Below are 25,084 nucleotides of genomic sequence, written 5' to 3'. Positions count from 1 at the left end.
TTCATGAATATTAAATATTCATATATTTTAAATACATTATTGAATATTGCTATTTAAACAATCTTAACTGAGAATTTTTTCTAGATTTATGAATATTTATTTTTGAAAAATTTCCATCTTGGGGCGCCTGGGTGGCTCAGTCGGTTAAGCGGCCGACTTCGGCTCAGGTCATGATCTCGCGGTCCGTGAGTTCGAGCCCCGCGTCGGGCTCTGTGCTGACAGCTCAGAGCCTGGAGCCTGTTTCAGATTCTGTGTCTCCCTCTCTCTGACCCTCCCCCGTTCATGCTCTGTCTCTCTCTGTCTCAAAAATAAATAAACGTTAAGAAAAAAATTAAAAAAAGACAAATTTCCATCTTTGTATACTGAGTTTTGCATAACAACCTTTTGTGTAAACAATAGATGGGCTAAGCAGAACAATTAAATGGGTTTCTTTAAAAATAACCACTTGCCTCACCACAGTTTTTGGTTTCAGATAATATTAGTAATTTTGAAAGGACCAAAATTATTTTGCAAGTATTGACTACTGGCAAAAATATTTGTTTAAAATTTAACTTTGTTAATTAAAATAAAAAGAAAACCCCTTTTCTAAAAAGAACTATAATTAGAATCAACTGATACAAATGTCCTTTTTAGTGGGAAAAAATCACAACATTTCTTTGGAGTAGCAAAACAAGCAATAGAATATTTCCAGAGAAAAAATTTCCAGAAAATAGGATCAAATAAAATAAGGATAAATATAAAAACAACTTGTGATGGTTAATTTTATGTGTCAACTTGACTGGGCCATAGAGTACCGAGATATTTGGTGCAAACATTGTTCTAGGTATTTCTGTGAGAGTATATTTGGATGAGATTAATACTTAAATTGGTGGGCTTTGAGTAAAGCAGATTGCTGTCCATAGTGTGGGTGGGCCTTATCCAATCAGGTGAAGGCTTGACGAACAAGAAGACTGGCTCTCCCCAGCAAGAGAGAATTCTCTTTCAGACTGTTTTTGGACTTCATCTGCAATGTGGCTCTTTCTTATTCTACAGAAGACTGCCTTTGGACTTAAACTGGAATGTTCAGCTCTCCTGGGTCTGCAGCCTGTCAGCCCACCTGCAGATTTTGGACTTGCCAACCTCTATTATTATGTGAGGCAATTACATATAAAAAATCATTACCTATGTTATCTATGTATCTGTCTATACACACAGACACACACACACACACACACACACACACACACACACCCTATTGATTCTGCTTTTCTGGAGAAGCCCGACTAATAAATACACAGCCCCTCTATAGATCATAAAGCAGTATGTGATTCAATGTTACATTGCTTAGTGGAGTTCACAGGTGCTGTAAGAGTTCAGAGAAGCAGAGGATCAGGAAGGGCTGTGATGGAGAGTAACACTGGTCCTACTCTAATTATTTACCTTTACTTCACAGCATTCTCTAAAGGAGAGAGAGGTGAGTCAAAAGAGAATCCATCTTTACTCTCCTTATTCTATCACAAGGTCTTGCTATGCTTCCCCTGTGGGTAGGGGGAAGATACATTTAGACAGCCTCCTCTCCCCCACTCTCAGCCCTGTTGGTTAGATGGAGCTTCAGAGATCAGGCTGATCTATCCACCCACCCAGGCTAATCTCTGTGATGACACAGATGGCACGTGACCAAGCAAAGCCAATCACAGCACATTTGTCAGAATTCTTAGGAAGGAGAAGCTTCATTTAGGAATGAAAACTTTCTAAGTAGGCCTGAGTGCAGGCTTGTCTCAAAATGAAGAGGAGTCAAACCTGTGTGCAAATGAAGTCACCAAAGATGCATTCGAGCGCGTGCATCTGGCTGTGCAGACGTCTCTGCCTCTGGCTTGTGCAGTTACACCAGCCAGTAAACTGTTTTCCGTTGTTTCTAAAAGTTGGGTTGGCTTGAATTTAATTTCTGTTGCCGCTATCCTAAAGAGCTCAAATGAATAAATCATTTATTCAGGACGTTCTTGCAACCGAAAACTGTTTTTTCCAACTCCATCTGTTCGTCCTTCCTGGTTTAGTGCATGGAGCACAACTTTGGATGCTGCAGCTAAAATACAGCCCCTGTTCTTCCTGCATCTGAACGTTTCCTTTGTCTTGCATCGTAATTAGGTGTACACATGTCCATTTCCCTAACAAAAACGAAAGGCTCTTGAGGTAGATAATCCTTCAAAGTTCGGTGCAAATACAGTATCACTTGCTTTGCATGCCAAAACTTCTTAGTAAAAAACAAAAGAATGCAATGGCTTAAAAACACACAAGGGTAAAACTCTGTGGGTAGAATCATTACTTGTTTCATGAGTAGAGAAACAAAATGAAGCTTTTAAATAAGCAGCTATATTCAAGGGTTTTAATTTTTCCAAGGTCCTCTGAGCACTGTAGTTGACAAAGCTGTCATCTGGATTCAACTGCAGAATTCCCCAAGTAATTCTCAAAATAACTTTTTCAGCCATCCCTATACATGAATTCGTGAGTACACCTTTGTCAGGCTTTCCAGGGCCCAATGGCCTTACCAGATGATCCAGATAAAAAATATAAAAACTGTTTTAGAAAATTTAGGTTCATTTCTGTTAATAAGAAAGATTAATGTAAAATCGGAACAAATTTGCCAGGTTGAGCTGTTGTTTCTAAACCTCTTGTTTAGAATATTCAACCTCTTATTTCTAATATTCAAAGAGAGAATATTTCTGGTGATAGCACTGGACCACATCTGTTCTGGGTCACCAAACAGCCAGCATGGATATGCCCCAGAACTGGAAATGTACTTCCAAAGCTGCCAGAAATAGAATTTCTGTCTTCATAATACTCATTCCCAATTAAGAGAGAAACTAAAATGTAAAGGAATTTGTTTCACTATAGGCAAACTTTTAGTTTGCAGAAAATAGAAATTCATGAAGATGGTAAGATCAAAATATACTGAAGATGAGTTTTGAAAATAAGATTGATAGGACAGAGATCTACATGCTGGAAGTAATAACCATTGGGTCTGGAGTTTATTTTTTTACTTCTTTCTATTCTTTTCTTGAAATTGTGTGTGTATGTATGTGGGGTGTGTATGTGTGTGTGTGTGTGTGTATTGCCTGTTTAACAATATGGAGGATGTAATATATAGAAAACAAATATATATTGCTTCAAATTATGCCCACTTCTCACAATGTGGTAAAAATTAACAAAGGCAAGATTGCTTAAAGACCAGCAACTTATGGCAGCATTTATAATAAAAATCAAAAGTACTCTAAGGTAACCTTGGTAGGTGCAATTATTATTAGAAGAAAATCTGTAGTATTTTAAAATTTATATACATAAGACTGTACTGAGGGCTGTGTTAATAAAATTTGTAAATATGACTCGAGGTATAAGAGAAAAAGTTGACGTGGTTTCTTAAAAACTTTCTTCCTCTAGACTGTTTTTAAAGTAGTTTAGATGCAGAAATCAGACTATAGCCACTACTAAACACTGATGAGATTATAATTTCAAATAATGCTTTTTATGACGAGATCAAGATGTTCCTGTATAGAATAACAAGGTAACTTTAGATTGAATATGTAAATATTGTTAAGAAAACATATTACTGCATGTATTCACAATTTCCCCCAAATTTCTTTTTTCCTAACCATGGCTTCAAAATTCCTAGAAATGTTATTATTAGTGAGGACTATAATACTGTCCCTGGCAATTGTTTATGTCTACTCAATCCACAGAAATTCTTTCAAATTAAAATAGGTATAATGATTTCTGAATTAAAGAGTAAAACCTCTTTGAAATTATCATCATGAAATTTCATACTACACTGGTGGCCAAAGGCATCAAAAAGAGATGTGGCAACATTATCCATCTGATTCAATACAATTTCTAGCAATATTCCACAATTGCTTATAAAATATCTGGGAATATGTATAAAATGGAAAAGGCATGATACCAATTTTTGGAGGGCGAAAAACTGAATGCACATGGCTTAAGGTAGCATCTAAAGATAGCTTTACACAACATCAAGATGATATGTGTGATTAAGATTTAAAGGGCATTAAAATAAATGAAATAATTCTGAATAATAATTCCTGCCATTTCAACAAAACTTTTTTTCTGATTTAACCATAGTTTCCATGTGACTGTAAGTAACACATTCTACCAAGTCTATAGAACTCCCAAATCAAAGGAACCACAAGAAAAATATCTGGATCAAACACACGTTTGTAGCATTCCTCAAATACAAGTTTAAAAAAATCTACCTGACTCTCGTAGATTACCCCGTTTCCAAACCACTTCCGTTTGAGCAATGATTTAGAATCGCAATTAAGACTATAAACTATGGAATCAGATGCCCTATATTCATATCTTGATTTTGTCACTAATTAGCTTTGTGACTTTGGTAAAATTAAAGAAGTTAGTCATCCTCTCTAGGCCTTAATTTCTGTTCCATGAGAGGGGGTAATATTAGCATCAAACACATTTTATAGGGCAGAGCAGGTGTAGAGACCAAATAACGTAACATAGAAAAGGTACTTAAGCATGGTGCCTGACATACAGTTAAGTGCTCAACAGAAATTAAGTGTGTAACTTGAGATAATTGATGTAAATGACATAAATTACTTACATGAGGTTACAAAATTCATAAATATGAGCTTGGTTAAAAAAATGCAGGGGTGCCTGGGTGACTCAGTTGGTTGAATGTCTGACTCTCGATTTTGGCTCAGGTCATGATCTCACGGTTCATGAGATCGAGCCCCACATTGGACTCTGTGCTGGCAGTGTGAGGCCTGCTTGGGATTCTTTCTCTCTCTCCCTTTCTCTCTGCCCCACCCCTGCTCGTGCTCTCTCTCTCTCTCTCTCTCAATCAATAAATAAACATAAATTTTTTTTTAAAAATTCAAAAATTGCCCTGCAAACTCTTTCTTTGAGAGTGTTTTCTGAAACAGAGAGAGAAACTGGGCTACAATCTTACCAATAAATATTTATCGGCTTATTAGACTAAATGCGCCAGGTCCTTCACTGCCTACCTGAGTATGAGAATCACTGACTTCCTCTCTGGAAGCCCTTTCAGCTCTAACATTCTGTGACCATAAGGAAAGAAAGGTGCACGTAAGCTTAATATAAGCAGTCAGAGCCATTCAGAAATGTCATGTGACTGGGGAGCACCTATTAACTACAAAAATTCGAGCAAACTCTTCTGGGCATGCTGGAAAAAATCAGAGCTACAATGAGCAAGGTGAACTAGAATGGATGACTTTTGAGAATCCTTCCAAAGATTCTGTGATTCGATAATGTGTCAAAAACACAGACACAGTCACTTCTTTTAGCTCTAAAATTATCAGGCAGTCAAAGAAGATAAGTAGATCTGCTAGTCAAAAGAGAAAAACAATAGCTTTTTCTGTAATATTTCCATGAAAAGGCAAAACAATTAATGGCCAATAATTTTTAAATGTGCTCGCACACACCATCTCAACTGGTCCTCAAAAAATCTTACAGAAATAGAAGCATATGAGGGAATAAAGGATGTGACAGAGACCACTCGGTTCCATCACTTGTTAACCCTGGGAACTTGGATAGGTTGATTAATCTCTGTGTACTTCAGTTTTCTGTCAGATAGAGTAATAATTGTACCCATTATAATTATTTCCTCTCAAGGAGTATTGAGTGGATTAAATAAATTGCCAGTGTAGAAATTCAGAAGAGTGCCTGGCACATAATAAACACTCAATAAATGTCAGCCATTACTATTATTTTTCTTTAGGAAGAAGGAATGAAAATACAGAGAGGGGAAAGGATGTGCCTAAAGATAATAAAGACAGTAAGACTGAAACAGAACCCTGCCCTAACTTCCCCTGTGTACATTTTCTGCTGTTTATACACCACCTCACTGCTTTTGCTCATTAACAATTTCTCAGTGAAACTGAGTACTAAAAGTGAAATTAAAGAGAAAGTGAGAAATTTTTAAAAATTAGAACTTTTTCTTACTCCTCCAACAGGTAATGATAGTGTTTTAACATCCCAAAGAGATAAAATACAGCACTGTCCAGTAGAAATAACGCGCAAGTCACATTTCTGTAGCCGTGATAAAAAAAAGTAAAACAAGCAAGTGAAATGCATTTTTATAATGTTTATTTTTTTAAATATTCATTTACTTTTGAGAGAGAGAGACACAGAGACAAAGCACGAGCAGGGGAAGGGGCAGAGAGAGAGGGAGACACAGAATCTGAAGCAGGTTCCAGGTTCCAAGCTGTCAGCACAGAGCTTGACGTGGGGCTCGAACTCAAAAACCGCGAGATCATGATCTGAGCTGACACTTAACCAACGGAGACACCCAGGTGCCCCTTTTTGACATATTTAAGGGCTGAGTTGTATCCACCCCAAATTTGTTGGAATCCTAACTCCAAGTCCCTCAGAATGGGACTATATTACGAAATATGATCTTTTAAGAGGTAATTAAATTAAAATGAGACCACTAGGGTAGGCCATAATCCACTATGACTGGTGTCCTTATTTGGACACAGGCGTACACAGAGGGAAGGCCATGTGATGACACAGAAAGAAGTTAGCCATCTACAAACCAAGGATGGAGGCCTCAGATGAAACCATCCCTGCTGACATTTTGCTTTGATCTCAGGTTTCTAGCTTCCAGAATTGTGAGAAAATAAATTTCTGTTGTTGAAGCCACTTTGTGGTATTTTGTTACAGCAGCTCTAGCACACAAATGCAACATATAATTAATATAAAAGTCACTGATGTGATACATTCTTTTTTTTTTTTTTTTTTTTTTTTGGTACAGAGTATTGAAATCAAATAGGTACTTAAAGCACATCTCAACATGGACCATCCATGCTTCAAGGGTTTAGTAACCATCTGTAGCTAGTGGCTATTGCCCTGGACAGTGTAAGTACGGAGTAGCAACATGATATTATATCTTTTATATAAAATGGTTTTTTAAGTTCTAAAAAAATACATGTTTATGTTTAAAAACTTTATGAATGATTACTTAACAATCTTATTCTTAAGTTCCAATTCCACTGCTAAAACAATATTGCTGATTCATTCTGATAAAAATGTTTACATTAGATTCATATTCTCAGAATGGCTACCTGACAAATCCTATGTTTCCTAGGTAAGTGTTCAGATTTGTATTTTCCTTTGGTCTTGGCATCAAATGAGATATTGAGAGACCATAAAATGATCTCATTAATAGGTTGTACAGAGAATTTTAATTTTGACTGAGATATTGTCAGTATAAGGACAAACTTCAGTGAACATTTATGACTTTAGGATGACAAGAAGATAGAGTTATATGCTCTACAGGAATCCACCTGAAATGACGATGGTGTTGGTAGCACACGTCATTCTTCTCCCTGCACAAAGGATTCTTCTAACTTATAGATTTTCCAGACCTTCAGCTGGGATCTGATATTAGCTTAATGATCATTTTGTTGCTCATGAGTATCTTAATCACAGAGACAAGATCTCCTTCTTCCCCAAATCAGATAAGTTTGCTAATAATGCATGGTTCATTGAAAATTTTGTCAGAGGGCTAAGGATGAACTGGTATTGGGGAAAGCTTGAAGGTTTTAAAAACCGTAGGACTGTTTACGCATGTCTCAATGCACAGCCATTGAGGGCTGCTGTTAACTGGAAAAAAACCAAATGGTTTTGAAAGCCACTACTCTTGTGACAAATCCTGTACCTTTAAGGACTATGAGTACTCGCAACCCAGTGTTTGGTTGTTTTTACTCTTCTGTATGTACTCATCTACAGGATGCATAACTCATAGTTTTATTTGGAAATAGGTAATCTTTAGGTAAAAACAGGACAGGCCTTATATAACCTAAAGGATTATTGTTTCTTGACTTTTGGGGTTTAGGGATGTGTTCCTGGGGATAAGAAATTTTTTCAAGGGGCACCTGGGTGGCTCAGTCGGTTAAGCATCTGACTTTGACTCAGGTCATGATCTCACGGTTCACGGGTTCAAGCCCCTCGTCAGGCTTTGTACTGACAGTTCAGAGCCTGGAGCCTGCTTCGGATTCTGTGTCTCCCTCTCTGCTCCTCCTCCACTCATGCTCTGTCTCTCTCTCTCAAAAATAAATAAACATTAAAAAATTTAAAAAAATAAATAAAAAAGAAATTTTTTTCAATGACAATGTAAACATTTTGTGTTTTTGTTTACTATATTTTTTAAAAACCACAGTAACTTATGAATATATTTCTATCATTTCACACATTGATATTTCAGTTAGTATTTTTTAAATTTATTTTTATTAAAACAAAAAAAAATTTTTAATGTTTATTTATTATTGAGAGGCAGAGAGAGAGAGACAGAGCATGAGTGGGGGAGGAGCAGAGAGAGAAGGAGACACAGAATCCGAAGCAGGGTCCAGGTTCTGAGCTGTCAGCATAGAGCCCAACACGGGCTTGAACTCATGAACCCTGAGATCATGACCTGAGCCAAAGTTGGACGCTTAACTGACTGAACCCCCCAGGCAGGCCTTCTGTTGGGTATTTCTAAAAGATAAGGACTCCTTTTCAAAAAACAACCTTAATACCATTGCCACACAAAAAATATTTAACAAGAATCATTTAACATCAGTGACTACTTTTTAAACCTTTGATTTGGGAAAATTTAAATTTATGTAAAAGTAGGGAAAGTAAAGAGAATAACAGAAATTAACTTCTAGGTGCTCATTACTCAGCTTCAACAATGAGCCACATGGCTGTCCTTGCTCCCTCTATATTCCCCAACTACTCTGAGGTAAACTCCAACATCGTGTCATTTTATCTGTAAATATTTCAGTATGCATTCCTAAAAGAAACGGACCCTTAGAAAACATAACCACAATACTATTATCACACTGAAAAATATTAATCATTTCTTAGCTTTACGAACATAGTTGACCCTTGAACAACACTGGTTTGAACCATGTGGGTCCATTTATACACATTTTTTTTATAAACACAGTATAGAATACTGTAAATGTATTTTCTCTTCCTTATAAATAATATTTTCTTTTCTCTACCTTACTTTGTTGTAAGAATAAAGTATATAATACACAGAACATACAAAATATGTGTTAATTGATGGTTTATACTATTGATAAGGCTTCTACTCAACAGGTTATTAGTAGTTAAGTTTCTAAGGAGTCGAGAGTTATACTGCACAGGGTGCATGGTTCCCCTAAGCCCCACTTTGTTCAAGGGCCAACTGTATTTGGTGTTCACAGTATACTTCCCCAACTGTCTTTGAAAAAACTGATTTAAAGTTTATGTGTTGGAACTGGAATCCAAATAAGTCCATATACTATGAGGGATAGATATATCTCTTAGGTTTATTTTAATCTATAGGCTTCTCCTCTAACTCATTCTCTTTCTTTTTGCCTTGAAATCTATTGTTTTTGTTCAAAAAGGCGGGAGGAGCGGGAGTAGGTCATTTGTCCTGTAGATTCCACTCAACTTCCCGGTTTGGATTTGACATATTTAATCCACCTGGATATCATTTCATGGGTTCTTCTACCCCCTGTATTTCCTATAATGTGGTACTTTGATCTCTAGACTCAATTATTACTTTTTTAAGAAGTTTTTTTAATGTTTATTTTTGAGAGAGACAGAGTGTGAGTGGGGGGAGGGGAGAGAGAGAGAGAGGGAGACACAGAATCAGAAACAGGCTCCAGGCTCTGAGCTGTCAGCATAGAGTCTGATGCAGGGCTTGAACTCATGAGTCATGAGATGATGACCTGAGCTTAAGTCGGACACTTAACTGACTGAGCCACTCAGGCACCCCTACTCAATTATTACTTTTTAAGTGACTCTTTTTGAGTTAGGGAGAGGAAACTACATCAAAATTGATATGCAGACTAGATACTAATATTGTAGAGTAGAAAATGAGCCCCTTATACACAGCATAAACACTATTTCCTGTTGTCCTCTTTGTAGAGTATTTATCTTGGTCTAAACTGGTTTATTAAATAGATAACTGTAACACTTAATCTATGCTATATATTAAGCATATAACATAGGATGAGAAATGTACTAGGTGCCCTGAGAAGTTAAAGGGAGGAACACAACACAATTTGTTCTCTTAAGAAGTTTACCATCTATTTGGGGAGGAACAGATTAATAGGCAAGACACAAGGTGTCGTAATCACAGCGTGCAATAAATGCTAAGTGCTAGGATAAAGCCTTTTAGTGTAATCAGTTTTCCAAGAAAAGAGTGATTATTCTAGAATTTTCAGGAGCCAGACAGAGAGAAAGCATGTGAGACTTGGCCTGGTTGTATTGGGACATGCAGACATCCAGAAGACATGCAGGCAAGGGGAACAAAAGGAATGGAGGTAGACATTAGCTTGATATATTTGGGGAAATATTTGGGAGTGCATGGTAAAAGCATGTTGCGTGGAAGGAGACATATTTGAATTGTGAAATGAGTGGCCTGTTGTGGAGAGTTCAAGTTAGGCCGAAGAGAGGAGATGCGACATGGTGGGCATGCAATGTCACCAGAAAGGATATGATCAAATGGTGTTTTAGGAAGATTACTATGGCGGCCGTTTTCAGGCTACATTTATGTAAGGAGGGAAGGACTGGAAGCAGGGAGGCCAATTACGGTCTACGGTAGAAATGGCATGGTATATATCCAGGTACCTGGTCACAAAATGTTTCTTATAGGGGAGGAAAGACATGTGTTTAACATGAAGTTAAAAAAGGGAGCCGGTAGACAAAAGGTGAAAGATACCAGAGAAGGCAGTTGTGTACATGAGATTTTAGATGGTGTCAAAAGCAAATGAGATTTAGTGTATTGGTAAAGGAGGAATATTTAGAAAGATCTTCCTTCTATATCATATTCCAGCTATACCTAGCCATTCACTATTTCCAGATCAAACCACGCACGCCACAACCTGGTGCCTTTGGCCATGCTGCCCCTTGAATGTGAATGCCCTTTTGCCCAAAATCTGACTGCTAAAATCTTTGTATTATTCAAGGTCTGGTCTATATGTCACCGACTGTGTGATATAACCTTCCCTAGAGAAATTAATTAAAATTGATCTCTCCTTCCTACATATTCATAGCTTATTTAAATGTTTCTTCTTCTTAAAAATTCACATTTTTCCCCATGAATATTATTGATTGCTTTCTACTAGGCTTTTTCCACTGTATTTTAATGCACTGCAGTTACTATTCTACAGTGCTTGATAAATGAAAGCGGCATCTTTCTTCTTGAAGGCTTAAGGGAAGGTCAAGAAGAGAATGGGGAAGAATGAAGATAAGGGTATTGGCAGCTTCATCTGGTTCACCTCAGTGCTCTCCCAGAGAAAGAGGCGACATGCCTGCCTAGAAGGAAAGTGAGGGATGGATGTGAAGGTAAGATCGGATTTGGAGCAGGTGCCAGGTGAGTCAAAAAGAGGTAAGAGGAGGAAAAGTTCCTTTAAATGTTGGGTACCATAAATTTGTAAGGACCAGGTTTTTGCAGCAAATTTTCTTTTAGTAGGAGTTCATAGTTGGAAGGACAGAGAAAGAAGACAGCATAAAGACCAGTCCACAATGCCAGTCCACAATGCCTATGAGCGTTACCATATTCAGTAACAAACATTTAACATGGGAGGGTGGGGGTGTGGCACAATGATGCCTCAGAGGACACTGAGATGATGAGCCGGCGTTCAGGTTGAGGAAAGAAACTAACACAAGCTGTCAGGCCAGGTTCTCAGTTCGGTTGCCAAGAATAGCCTGGTAAGATTTTGAAGGATACTGATGCCTGGGCCCGGCCCACAGAGACTGTGATTTAATTGATCTGGGCTGAGGCCTGGAGCATCTGTGTTTTTAAAAGTGTCCCCAGGTGAGCAACCCTGCAGTAAGGAGATACAGATGGGGAAAAGCAGAAGGGGTTAGGGGACTGAAGGTTCTACTGAGGATAGAGTACAGGATGAAGTAAAAATGCTATTTATGGTCTCAGGTCTGAAAATTCCCAGGAAAAAGAAGGATCTGACTTTACATAAAAGAAAGTATCTATGTTTTAGGATCCAAATGTGATCTCAGCTAGTTTCCACTGGACAGACGTCATTATTCCCTGACAGTCATAATTGGCACTGTGGTAGGCAGATGGTTGAACGGTAAAAGAAACTTTACAAGAAAAAAAGTTATTTCAAAAAGAAAGTTGCCTACCCCACAACAGACTTGCAGGGTCTTTCTGAGGCCAAGTGCGACAGAGGAGAGACAAGTGCCGAGAGGACACAGGATGCTCAGGAAATCTCATCTTGGCCAGACCCAAGGTCAGTCATTTCAGCTGATCACAAGAGACCTCCTGTGGGAGGCCTTGGAGCACCTCTCTGACTCCAACTGTAGAAATCAGGCTTAGCCCTGGTTTTCTTAGTAGCCATTTATGGCTCTCATTCATAAATTTGGTTAAGAGGTTTTTGAATTCATTTACATTTCCTGCCAGCACCACCTTTTGGGACCAAAGAGCTCCATAAGTTTATAACCTGCTGTGTGAAGTAGATTTCCTTTCATTTTCCCTAAACTGACTTCACTGTGTTTTAAAGAGTGCCCTCCTTGTCCTAAAAAGAAAAAGTAAACAGGATTATAAGATGAGGACAGATTGGCTGAAGTAAGCAGGGCAGAAAAAGAGCTAGGTGTTATAAGGAACCACAGACTACCTTAAATCCGAAGTATAGTTTTAAAAGACAAACATGGCTGGAATGCGTGACCAAGAGGGGAGCTGAGTGTGCCACACAACAATGGCTCCATTGTTCTCAGAACCCCCTAGACCCTTCCAGGGGCTCTGCATCCTGTTTGGGGCACCACTGCTCAAATGAAAGGGAGAACTTGAATGTTTAGCAGATATCAATAATACTGATTAAATCACTGGAAAAGAAAGGAAAATTCAACAAATGTGGATTTTTCCGGTTAGAGAAAAGAAAACTGTTCCATACAAACGGATCTAGGATATGATGTATAAAATGGAAAATAGTTGTTCTACCTTTGAGTTAAAACACAAAGAGAAGGAACCGGCACGCATCAGATGGTCGCTCAGCTTTGCCATGAGAAGGAAGCTCCCGACACTGGCAGTTATATGTAGGACTGAGAAAACTATGCATTTCTTAAAAATTCCTATTTCCAGAGTGATTTGGGGCTCATCTTGTCTTTGCACTTGCCTCAACGGATTTTAAAGACAGCTAACTGAGTTATTTACCTAAGATGCTTAGGAAATAAGCACCTTAGAAAATAAAGGAATTTGTGGTTAAAATATTAATATGTGTAATTTTTGGAACTATAAGGAAACAACAAGTATTTAAAAAACATATTAATTTTAGTGGGCCGAATAGTAAACCAAACTATCTGTTGCATTTTTTCCTCCAAGGTCTTAGTACGAAGTTGATTAAAGGAAAGTTTTGTGTTTTAATGGAAAATAGGGCAAAGGTTATGTGTAACAGGAATCCAGTCATGTAAAGCTTGCAGAACGCAGGTTAGGCTCATAAAACTGCTCATTAAAATGCTCTGTTCTGAAGCAAAAGCAAATAAATGAGCTCAAGGAAAAGAGCCACAGAAATCATCTAGAAATATTTCCATGAAAGACTGTGAAAATAGTCCTCCCTAGTCATAAGAAATGTTCAGTTATTGCTTATACAAATAGCCACACTTAAAAGACTTTTAAATACCTTCCCTGCAATGCTGGTTTTGACCTTCTGCCAAGAGCTACTTAGTGTTTTTTTTTTTTTTTAATTTTCTGAATAGACCATACGATGAGCAAAAAATAAAAAGGCACACACACCAGAAGTTTTAAAAACAGCATTAGCAGAATAGTTTAGTTATTAACCCCACCCCCAAATTCTGGTTTAAATTTAGCAAATTTACAAGTTCTACACTGGTTTAAAACCCCAATCCCAAATTATAGAAATGAAGACCAAAAGAATCTTGAAGATTTACAGAGCTAGAATTCTCTATAGTTCATTATCTTCTAGTACAGAAAACGTAGATGGAGGAATTTAAATTAATAATGGTAATGTCTTGCCGGCAGAATAATGAGCAGCAAGAGAACTTCTAAGAAGGCAGTTAGCCCCAGAGCAATTCAGACAGACCGTGCTTACACAACGGCTGGCCGGTCTGTAAGGCCTCAAGCCAAAAACAACACCGACTGCCAGCAGTGCCCATCACTTACAGAGGGAACGGCACAACTTGATGCTGATGAAGTGTGTGTCGGGGTGGGGGGTGGGGTGTCCAGACACGTATCTTATTTTTAATGTAAATTCGGCGATGCCCTCTTCCCTGTCTGAGTCACAGAGGGGCGACCTGGTGCAATCCCAGCATGTCAAGGGATCAACCGGAAGGAGGCCAGCTTACCAAAAACAAAACCGCTCCAGAAAGCAGCATCAGTAGTGAGGCATGTGGTCTGAATTCACACCCTACTGCTCTATCTGTGGCTTTTCCTTGCACCATTTCCATAGCCTGATGCTCCCGGGAGGGAGTCAACAACAGCATGGATGTTCTGCCCACTCATTTTCTGTTTTTGTTTTTTGTTTTTGTTTTTTTGAAGTAGAAGGAATTACCAATGGCAATACTCTTTTTTTCACTCCAATCTATCTTAAGAAAAGAAGTCCGCAGCTCACTGGTGAGACAAGAAGCATCAAACTGAGAGAGATTCCTTTTAAAAAGCAAGGCTGGATTGCAACAGGCTTCCTGCCAACATTCAATCAGGTTTTGTTGTTGTCCTCCTCGCTGCTGCCGCTGCGCCTTTTCACTTTGGTGGGGAGGGAGCTGACTGAGAGCCTTGGCTAAAATAAAAATACAGAACTATTTTACGCAGCTAAACCAACTCTCACATCCTGTGAGATAGCCTAGACATTTGATAAACACATCTTGGCAACAACAGCTCATCTCTTCAGAGTTAGCTATGAAAAGGGTATTTCCTAATTCACCCCATGCTAAACAAAATCATCTGCTGTCTTTTTTCCCACTGGCCTCTAACATACCTTATTCTGGAATGACGCTTTCCTTTGCTTGGGTAGATTTTGAAAATCAGCATTATCCTTTCCACAGTGGTAGTTTACATTTTACCTACACACACACACACACACACACACACACACACACACACGCATTCTTGCACAAGTTAGCAAGATTTAAAGCCTCTCATTTTTTATTCTTGAAACCCCGAAAGGGAAACTGTTCTTCATGTGCCAAGGAATACAGCCATTCATTATTTTTTCTTCCTTTCTCCCTGTATATCCTCCCAATAGGATTAAAAGCAGTCTGGGGAGTGGAGTATGGAGGTAGAGGGAGAGGGGGTGGGAGGGAGGCACTTTAATAGCCTCTACTACACGGATTCAACACAGTAGGGACCTTGTGCTTCAGACTCCAACTGTTTCCTTCCTTTTAAGCCTTGCACTTGGCCCTCTTCTACTGAAGCCATACACTGATATCTCTGGACAGAGGAGGTAACTAATAAATGGCCTTTCTGAGAATGAGGGAGGATGGAGAGGCCTAGGAAAACTACCACAACCCTATCTTTGATTTTTTAAAATAAATTTCATCTTGAAAGAATTTGTTTTACAAAAAGGTTGCAAAACTAATACAAAGAATTCCTGTATACTCTTGACCCAGATTCCTTAAACGTTAACATCTTCTGAAACCACACAATCATGGTCAGTCAGGAAATTTTGAGAAGTATTGGCCAGTTATTTTATGGGGTCTCTCAGTTCGAGTTTATCTGATGTTTCCTCATAATTAAACTTAGGTTATGCATTTTTTTCCCTACTAAAGCCACATAAATGATGTATCCTTCTCAATGCATTACATCAGGAGACACGTGATATCAGTCTGTCCTGTTGCTAGTGATGGTTAAGATGGTGTATACCAGGTTTCTCCATTGTAACATTTCCATTCTTTTCCTTTCTAGAATTAAGAAGTATTATTTGCATGCTACTTCGAGAGTATGTAACTATCCTGTTTCTCATCATACTTTCACCTACTAATGTTAGCATCCATTGATGAGTCTTGAGAGAAACAATTACTACTACGGTGTTTTGCAAATGGGGATTTTCTAGCTTCTCTTCTAATAGTATCACTTGGAATTATACGTAAGGAAGAGCTTTCCCTTCTTCATTTAGTTATTCAGTTATTGATTTACAGAAGTATAGTTTCTTATTTTATTCTATGGGTTATAATCCATTATGGTCATAATTTTTGTTGCCGACATTGTCCCGGATTTAGTCACTAGAAGCCTCCCTCAAGTTGTCTCCTGTATCCTTAAATATGTTCCCATCATTTTTTGAGTACTTCTTTACTTTCTGACAACATAAGGTATCCTGCGGTCTTTTTGTACTTTCTCCAGTCCTGAATTTCTCCAAGAAGCTGTCAGTTCCTTTAATGGGAAAATAGGATAGGGGTGCCTGGGTGGCTTAGTCGGTTAAGCGTCCGATTTCAGTTCAGGTCATGATCTCGCAGTCCATGAGTTCAAGCCCCACTTTGGGCTCTATTCTTACAGCTTGGAGTCTGGAGCCTGCTTCAGATTCTGTGTCTCCCTCTCTCTCTCTGCCCCTCTCCGCTCATGCTCTGTCTCCTCTCTCTCAAAAATAAACAAACATTGAAAAAAATTTTTTTTAATAGTATAAAATAATTCTACCTTTGCTTGTCAGTCAGAGTGAGTCCATAAGTCTCCTAGTGGTAAAAAGTCACCACCATGTGGGTTGGGAGAAACAAAGGCTCTGAACTTCCAGTGTTTTGGGGGATAAAATTTTCACAACTATAAACTGCAATAAAATATGTCTTTCCCACTTCACCCTAAATTGGAAATCCCTGGTAAATGATAGAACTCACATAACTGAATGCTCAGGATCAACAAGATATATATTTTTTGAAATCGGAAGTATTGTGAAATTGTGATTTCTAATAAAAAATATACGTTTGGTCTTGGTCTTGTTCTTGGCACAGAGCTCCCAAAACCCTTAGAATTTTCTAAGGGATAAGAGTTAGACACAAAAGTGTCCTTTGTTATTGACAACAAGCCCCTTTCAACCACACCTGTGTTTATATTAATGAGGAGGCTTTTGGAAAGCACCTAAGGATGGGGGCTGGTTACCAGTGGAACGAACCGTGATTGATTACAGGGTTGGAACTTTCAGCTTCATCCCCCTCACCTCTGGGGAAGCGGGGGGTGCTGGAGATTGCGTTCATCGCCAATAGCCAACGGCCAATGATTTAATCAATTGTGCCTCTGTAATGAAACCTCCATAAAAAAAGGGGGTGGGGTTTGGAGACTTTCCAGGTTGGTGAATACGTGCAGGTACTGGGAAAGGGGCATGCCCAGAGAGGGCAAGGACACTTGGTGTCCTCCCACATACCTTGCCCTGTGCATGTCTTCCATCTGGCTACTCCTGAGTTAAGTCCTTTTATAGTAAACCACTAATCTGGTAAGTAAACTGTTTTCTGAGTTATCTGAGCTGCTCTAGCAAATTATCAAACCATAACAGGGGGTTGTAGGGACTTCTGAATTATTTGGCAGGTTGGTCAGAAGCACAGGTGACAACCTGAACTTTTGATTGGTGTCTGAAGTTGGGTGAGAGAGTGGAGCACTCTTAGGGAACCGAACCCTTAATCTGTGAGGTCTGACATGCCATCTTCTGGTAGATAGTGTCAGAATTGAGTTAAATTGTAGGACCAATCTGGTGTCACAGAATTGCTTAATGGGTGGAAATTGCACACATCTAGTTTCAGATGCAGTGATGTGCAGCAGAGTTGTGTGAGAGTAGAGGACGTGCACAGAGGAGTGTGTTTTCTTCTTAGAGATACTTATGGATATTTCATTGTAAACTAAAAACCCACCCCAACTTTTGTTATGCTTACCACGGTATAATTTGGACTAAAACAAGTAAATCTGTTACTAAAGTGCTTTAACATTGTTTTTCTGATTGTTTTACAAGGCACAGGTGAACAAAAGACAATTAAAACTAAGTGGTAATATAATTAAGTACATAATAAACTGTTTAGTTTTGTGGGGAAATAAAACTCACTATTCACATGGCTTTTAATTACCAGACATTATTATTATTATTGTTTTCATGTTGGCTTAGATTTACCTAAATGTTTATCCATTTCTTTGTCCATATTTTCTTTTTTTTAACAATTAGTTATTTTTGACAGAGAGAAAGTATATGTGAGCGAGTGAGTAGGGGAAGGGCAGAGACAGAGGAGAGAATCCCAAGCAGAGAAAGGGAGGGAGAGAGAATACCAAACAGGTTCCACACCATCAGTACAGAACCCAACACAGGGCTGGAATCCATGAATCGTGAGATCATGATCTGAGCTGAAATCAAGAGTTGGACACTTAACTGACTGAGTCACCCAGGCACCCCATTTTGCCCATATTTCTTATGGATCATTATCCTTCTTCCTAAAATACTTCTTTAAGAAGTTCTTTTCGTGTGCATATGTTGGTGGTAAATGCTGTTTTGTTGTTTAAAATGTCTTTATTATACCCTCACTTTAAAATAATGCTTTAATTAGGTTATTCAATTCTAGGTTAACAATATTCTTCTCTCTATACTTTGAAAATTATTCCAATATTTCTGGTTTCCATTGTTGCTCTTAAGAAGCCTTCATTTTTGTTCCCTGGAAGTTTATCTCTCCTTTTTCTCTGGATGCTTTTAAGATCGTCTCTTTGTCTTTGGTGTTTGGCAGTTTCATTACAACATATAGCTGTATGTTATCTGTGGTTTTCCTAGATCTTAGAATTCACGACTTATATCAATTTTGGAAAAATTTTAGTTACTCTCCCATTCTCTTGTAGAATGACGATTAAACATGTGTTAGACTTTCTCATGCTATCTTTCATGTCTCATATCTTTCCTATCTCTCTGTCTCTCTATGCTGCATTCTGGGTGATTTATTCAGTTATGCAGCCAGTCGTGTGTAGGAACTAGCATGTGCCAGCATATGGGAACCAATTGACAGCATCTATTCCCAATTCTGCATTCACTGTCATCACACTGGTGATTTAAATTGGCCATTGTAGGAGTAGACACAGAATAGAAACTGGCAATGTTAAATTACAGGGACTTTTTTCTACTTCCCTGGAGAAATAATTATTAAACATTTATCAGCATGCTACTGCATACAATTTATTTCACTTAGTCTCTCTTGAGCTGTTTAATCTACTTGTGAAGTTTTAACTTCAATCACCATTTTTCATTTCTAAAAGTTCTATTTGGTTCTTCAAAAAATATACATTGTCTTTTTTTTAAAATTTTTTAACATTTTATTTATTTTTGAGACAGAGAGAGAGCATGAACAGGGAGGGTCATAGAGAGAGGGAGACACAGAATTTGAAACAGGCTCCAGGCTCTGAGCTGTTAGCACAGAGCCCGACGCGGGGCTCGAACTCCCAGACCATGAGATCATGACCTGAGCCGAGATTGGATGCTTAACCAACTGAGCCACCCAAGCGCCCCTACACTGTCTTTTTTTAAAAGTTGTTCTTTCCTCAAGTTTGTGATTTGCTCTATTTAAACATTTAAACATAATCCAAACTCTTTTCTATTGTTTGTTATTCTCTCTTATTTTAATAGATTTTTTAAAGTTTATTTATTTTGAGAAAGAGCATAGGAGGGGCAGAGAGGGAGAGGGAGAGGGAGGGAAAGGGAGGGAGAGAGGGAGGGAGAGAGGGAGGGAGAGAGAGAATCTCAGGCTCCGTGCTTCAGCACAGAGCCTAATGTGGGGCTTGAACTCATGAAACGTGAGATTATTACCTGAGCTGAAGTCAAACACTTAACCGACTAGGCCACCCAGGCACTCCAGTTTGTTATTCTCTTGACTCACTCATGATGGTTTCTTTTTCTCTTTTGTCTTGTCTTGTTTTTTTTCTTTTCTTTTCTTCCCTTCTTTTTCTTCCTCCCTTCCTTCCTTCCTTCCTTCCTTCCTTCCTTCCTTCCGAGTACTTTTAAATGCTGGATTGTGTATTTAGGTTCAACTGGGCTTTATTTGTGTGAATCCTATTAGGACTGGTGTGAGGCTGTGTACCTTCAGAGAGTATTTATGTTTCTGTGGGCTCCCAGAATGGCTTCCACTCAGGGCCACTTTACGTTAATATCTAAGTTTTCATTCTGCTTGACCACTTAAGTGGTACAAACTTGACCCCCAAATCATATGGATTCTCTAACAACGGATTCTCAAAGATGTTTGTTTACCCAGAATTTAGGGTGAGATAAATAACTTTGTTTTCTTCCATTCCTGGCAGGTAGATTCTTCTAGCAGGGGTATATCTTGGAGGGTCCTGCTTACTGCAGAAGCCTTGTTTTCAATTTTCCAACTTGTTCTGGCTGACATCTTTTCCCCTATCCCCATACGACTGTGTAAACCCAAAAGCTCTTGAGTACAGTGATGGCAAACACCCCAAGGGCAGCTGTGGCCTCACCATAGTCTTAACCCTCTACTTTCCTGTTCCCTCTTTATTTTGGCCACCACAGTGTTTTCTCATCTTTCTAGTGCGCTCAATTAGAAATTTAAAAGAGCACTTCTCACACTGTCCTCAAAATTTCTAGATGTTTTGAAGTCAAGACAGCTAGTCTAAAAACTGCTGAAATCAAAGTCCACATGCCTGTAAAAAAGATCTTTTCCTAAGCTTAGAACAATTTAGAATTATAAAGATTTGAGAACTCTGATTGGTGCTAAGTCTTTTCTTTTACTTCAAAATATTCTATAGCAAAACATTTATATCCCACAGACAGACACACACACACCCATCGACACACTATACATTAAGTACTATGATGTGCTGACACTATTATTAGCTATTCAGAATAGCTACTGAGACTTGCAAAACACTTTGTAAACCATGAATAAGTGGAATCAGAGGTTGATACTCAGAGGAATTTACATCCTAACCACCAATTTTTTTTTTGCCAAATTTTACTTGGGTTCCAAGTACTTTAGACCCCTAGATTCATTTGATGCTAGCAACAATCCTGTGTACTATTCCTATTAATATGAATATATACTTTGTATAGAGTAGAGGTATACAATTTTCAAATTGTTTTACTTATATAATTGGTTTTGAGTTGTTGTTTTTTTTTTTTTTTTTTTTTTTGAGAGAGAGAAGAGAGAGAGAGAATCCTAAGCAGGCTCCACACTCAGCACAAAGCCTGACGTGAGGCTTAATCTTGCAACCCTGAGATCATGACCTGAGCTGAAAGCAAGAGTTGGACACTTAACCGAGTAAGCCGCCCAGGCACCCCAAGGTTTTGAGTTTTCACATAGACAGACTTACTTAGACTTATTTCCTTTTTCAGAAACCAAGAGTCAAAACAGATGCATGATTTTTTCCAAGGCCATACAATATAAGTTGAAGAGGTAGAATAGAAAGTCAGTTTTCAAAGCTCTAAGTTCAGTGTGATCAGCACAGATCAATCAGAAAAACTGGGGCATTTCCCAATCTCTATGGGGAAGAAAATCCTATTGGAACAGAGGACTCTGGGACTAGGTCGGGGGGCCACATGGATATACATTTTTAAAACATGGTTCCATTTTAGTTCAGTTTTAATCGTTTATATGTTTTTGAGGTGTTTTTTTTTTCTCCCCTGAGGTAACCCTCAGGAATGCTATAGTGATTTAGGAAATGTTTAGTTCAAAGAAGTTCTACAACAGAGATACTGGTACAGAGGACTGGTATGCTAACGGCCTGCTCATTCCCTGCCTTTCGATTTCCAATTAACATTCACATAAAAAAAATCAGTAGTTCACTCATTAAAATGACTTTTTCATTTTGAATGCAATAACAATTTTCAGACACTGTCTCTGTACCTTCATAGGCAAATCCTTACAAACCAGTAAACTGGGACTCTTCATGAATTCTTGCACTCTCAGTGAGATTTGTAGTGACAGTTTTCGGTTCAAAAGTGCATTCTTGTAACTAGACTACATGGGATCATCCAGTGGAATGAAGTCCAGTATCACATACACAGCTGTACTCTGAGAAGTAATTTTAGACGTCAAGATAATGTATGTCGAAGCTGTGCAAAACCACAACCCACCAGTGGATCACGATGCCTTTTGGCAAATGCTGTTTATTGTGTTAGTCTCTGGCTGTACAATGATCTGGAAAGCTGAACGACTGGAATTTGTCACTTAAGCCATTCATCCTCAGCTGCCAAGAGGTGGGCACATTCTGACCTCTGGAATTAAAGTTGGGCAGAGTTCCATACACTATCCTACTAAGAATGTGGTCACTATAGCTCCAATAAAGACATCCTGTTTCAGCAATACGGTGTAAAGAAAACTTCACAGCTATCAAATGGTTTGGATGTTTTCCATTCATTTTTAGTTGGTAGACGTCCATTTTCTTTTTACTTATGTCTAAACTAATTGTGTGTCTTGATGTTACATTTTTTTCTATAGCTCTAACCTAAAAACAGCTGAAGTTATTTTCCTGAATACACATAAAAACTCCTGAGCTGAGACCTGATATATCAAGTTTCAGCCTGAAGAATTTTTTTGAGCCGATGGTTTATGCTGAAAACGCTGACAGATGTCGAACAGCCTCAGCAAAGCAATCTTTAAGGGAGTTCTGGGCAACAGCCCATGTGGCTGCTTTGAAAGTGCTAAATTCTTGTTGCTAAATAATTTTATTTAAAAAAAAATCCTATGATTTATTATATTAATATTTTAACAGATATTTGGAGAAAGCCATCAATTAATTACTCTGTCGCTAAATTTTGGAACTTGTTAGTTCTTATTTTGCATTTTCTTTGGGCACAAGAAATTCTATATTCATCATTCTAAAGGGCCAGATAAGAGCCAGGCTTCAGAAATTATGACCTTTAAAGCATAAAGTAGATACAGAAAATTTTAAAACTGCTGCAAGAAGTCCCCGAAACCAAGAGAATCTAGATGGTAAACATCTGCTAAATTTGTGGCAGTGATTTTTCTTTCCTGGTATTTTCAAATATGAGTCAGAGGACTCAAACTATAAACTACATACGTCTGATCAGAAGCAACTGAATGTTTATAAGTATTCTACAGGGGGTTCGGACTGTCCCAGGAGGGTAATATTTTAAAGGACATCAGTGGATGCAAATGAATTTCAGCCATAAGAAGGAAGAAGAGGTGAATAGTACTTTTGTCTCTGGGAGACTTGGAATTTCAGACAGGCTCCATTTTGGAGAATTCTATTTAGCTTGCCTGCATTTGCTGATGTTGTTTCAGTTGGGAATGGGAGAATGATATTCCTTATCCCTGCATCCTGAACTGTTCAGCAGTGTTATGCTATGCTGTTAACAGCTGGCAAGTTCCATGGATATGCAGATGGAAGAGTTCCCCGCTGATATAAAAAGATCTTATGAATTGTGTCTTGTGTAAAAGAGAGCAAAATCCTTTTTACAAAGTAAGTATAACATGAGTAAGAACTGCAATTTTTTTCTTCCCCTGTTGGTCTCTAGCAAACTCTCATCTCTGACAGTCTAATACACAATCTAGACACTTTACCGCATTGCTGTGCCCCTTGGAAAACTGTTTTTACATTTTTTTTCTCCAAAGCTAAGCACTTCCTTTCTTCCTTTCTAGTTACGCCATGGTAGTTAGCGATCTTCTAAATGTCTGAATGCTGCATAAATAATTAAGTGGCACAGAATGTGTTGTTTTTCAAAGTAAAAAAAAAATCCACCCATCTAGATTCATGAGCATATTAAGTCATTAGCAAGAGGAATATTCCACCTACAAGAAATACACTGAGAAAAAAATGGAAGGGTGTGAAAAATGTGAGCAACTTTACAATGTTACCACCATACCAGAAAGCCATAAGAATGGAAAGGCCAAGTCAATGGCCACTCAACATGCAGAAGAAAAAAGATATTCTATAACAGCTTTTATTTATCTTCTTTGTTTGAAAAAAAATGATGGAGTGATTATTTGTAATGTAAAATATAAAAATATCCACTAGGGTTATCATTTGGACCATCTGAGAAAACAACAGGCCTTTTTATTTTCAGAAATCTATACCAATTTAGCATTTTGTATGTATCATGTACATGCATCACCCGATGTACATGTTTACTGATTTAGTACAGTGTTTTTTCTGCCTCTTCTCCTCTCTCTTCTGGCCTCAGGACAAGTTGTCTACATACATGTGGATTTGGTGCTTTGTGTTTCTAACTGCTGACACTATAGTACTCCTCTTAACATATCACTCTACCATTAAAATGATTGTGCACAATCACTTAATTCAGTATAATAAATCCTGAATGCAGAAATACTCTTTGGCCAAAATGCCCTAAATCACATGTGTATTCTTTTTTTTAAAATTTATTTTCTAATGTTTATTCTATTTTTGAAAGAGAGAGAGAGAGAGAGCACGCACACGCATGAGTGGGGTAGGGGCAGAGAGAGAGGGAGACACAGAATCTGAAGCAGGCCCCAGGCTCCAAGCTGTCAGCACAGAGCCTGACACGGGGCTCGAACTCAAGAGCCCTGAGATCATGACCTGAGCTAAAGTCAGACGCTTAAGCAACTGAGCCACCCAGGCGCCCCACATGTGTATTCTTTAGAAGTTTAATGAACACTGTCTTCATTTATTCCATTCTACTGGATTTGACTCAGAAGATGAATGTTTGGGAATTTTTTTTTTCATCTCAATTTAGAAAATGGGTATTTAGTAATGTATTACTACTATATCTATCTATATTACCTTTATATGAAATTCAAAACAGAATATTTTATGATTATTTTCTTGTTAAAATGATCTACAATTAATAACAACTAGGTTCGAGACGAAATCAGAACACAATCAGCAGACTGAATAAAGACGGGTCACTTACTCTCAGGCAAATGAGGAAGGGAAAATGAAATGACTGAGCTTGTACAAGCTCTCACTGTACCTGTACCAGATCTAAGGTTGGCAGCAGCAATCATTTACAGAGAACTTCTAAGTGCCAGAGATGGAACTAAGGGCCTTACTGATTTTATTTTCTCATCCAATCATCACAGTAATCCTCGAGGGGTGTGTGTCATTTCCCCATTTGCATATGAGGAAATTGAGGTTCAAATGTATTTGGTAATTTGTCCAGAAAGTGTTAAGAGCCAGCAGTCAAAACCTTTGCACCACTAGAAAATAGCCAGTCTA

At 38.2% G+C, this 25,084-nt stretch overlaps 1 protein-coding gene across 9 annotated transcripts in view; it reads right to left on the bottom strand.

Moving 5' to 3' along the window:
• DNM3 (dynamin 3) overlaps positions 1–25,084 on the bottom strand; it is a 560,234-nt gene that overhangs the window by 46,716 nt on the left and 488,434 nt on the right. The window lies entirely within an intron of this gene.

The sequence above is a fragment of the Panthera uncia genome, chromosome F1 (assembly GCF_023721935.1).
Source record: "Panthera uncia isolate 11264 chromosome F1, Puncia_PCG_1.0, whole genome shotgun sequence".
In the NCBI taxonomy this organism is placed as follows: domain Eukaryota; kingdom Metazoa; phylum Chordata; class Mammalia; order Carnivora; family Felidae; genus Panthera; species Panthera uncia.
The sequence above is the reverse complement of the archived record's forward strand: the minus strand, read 5'-3'. Positions and strand labels throughout refer to the sequence as shown.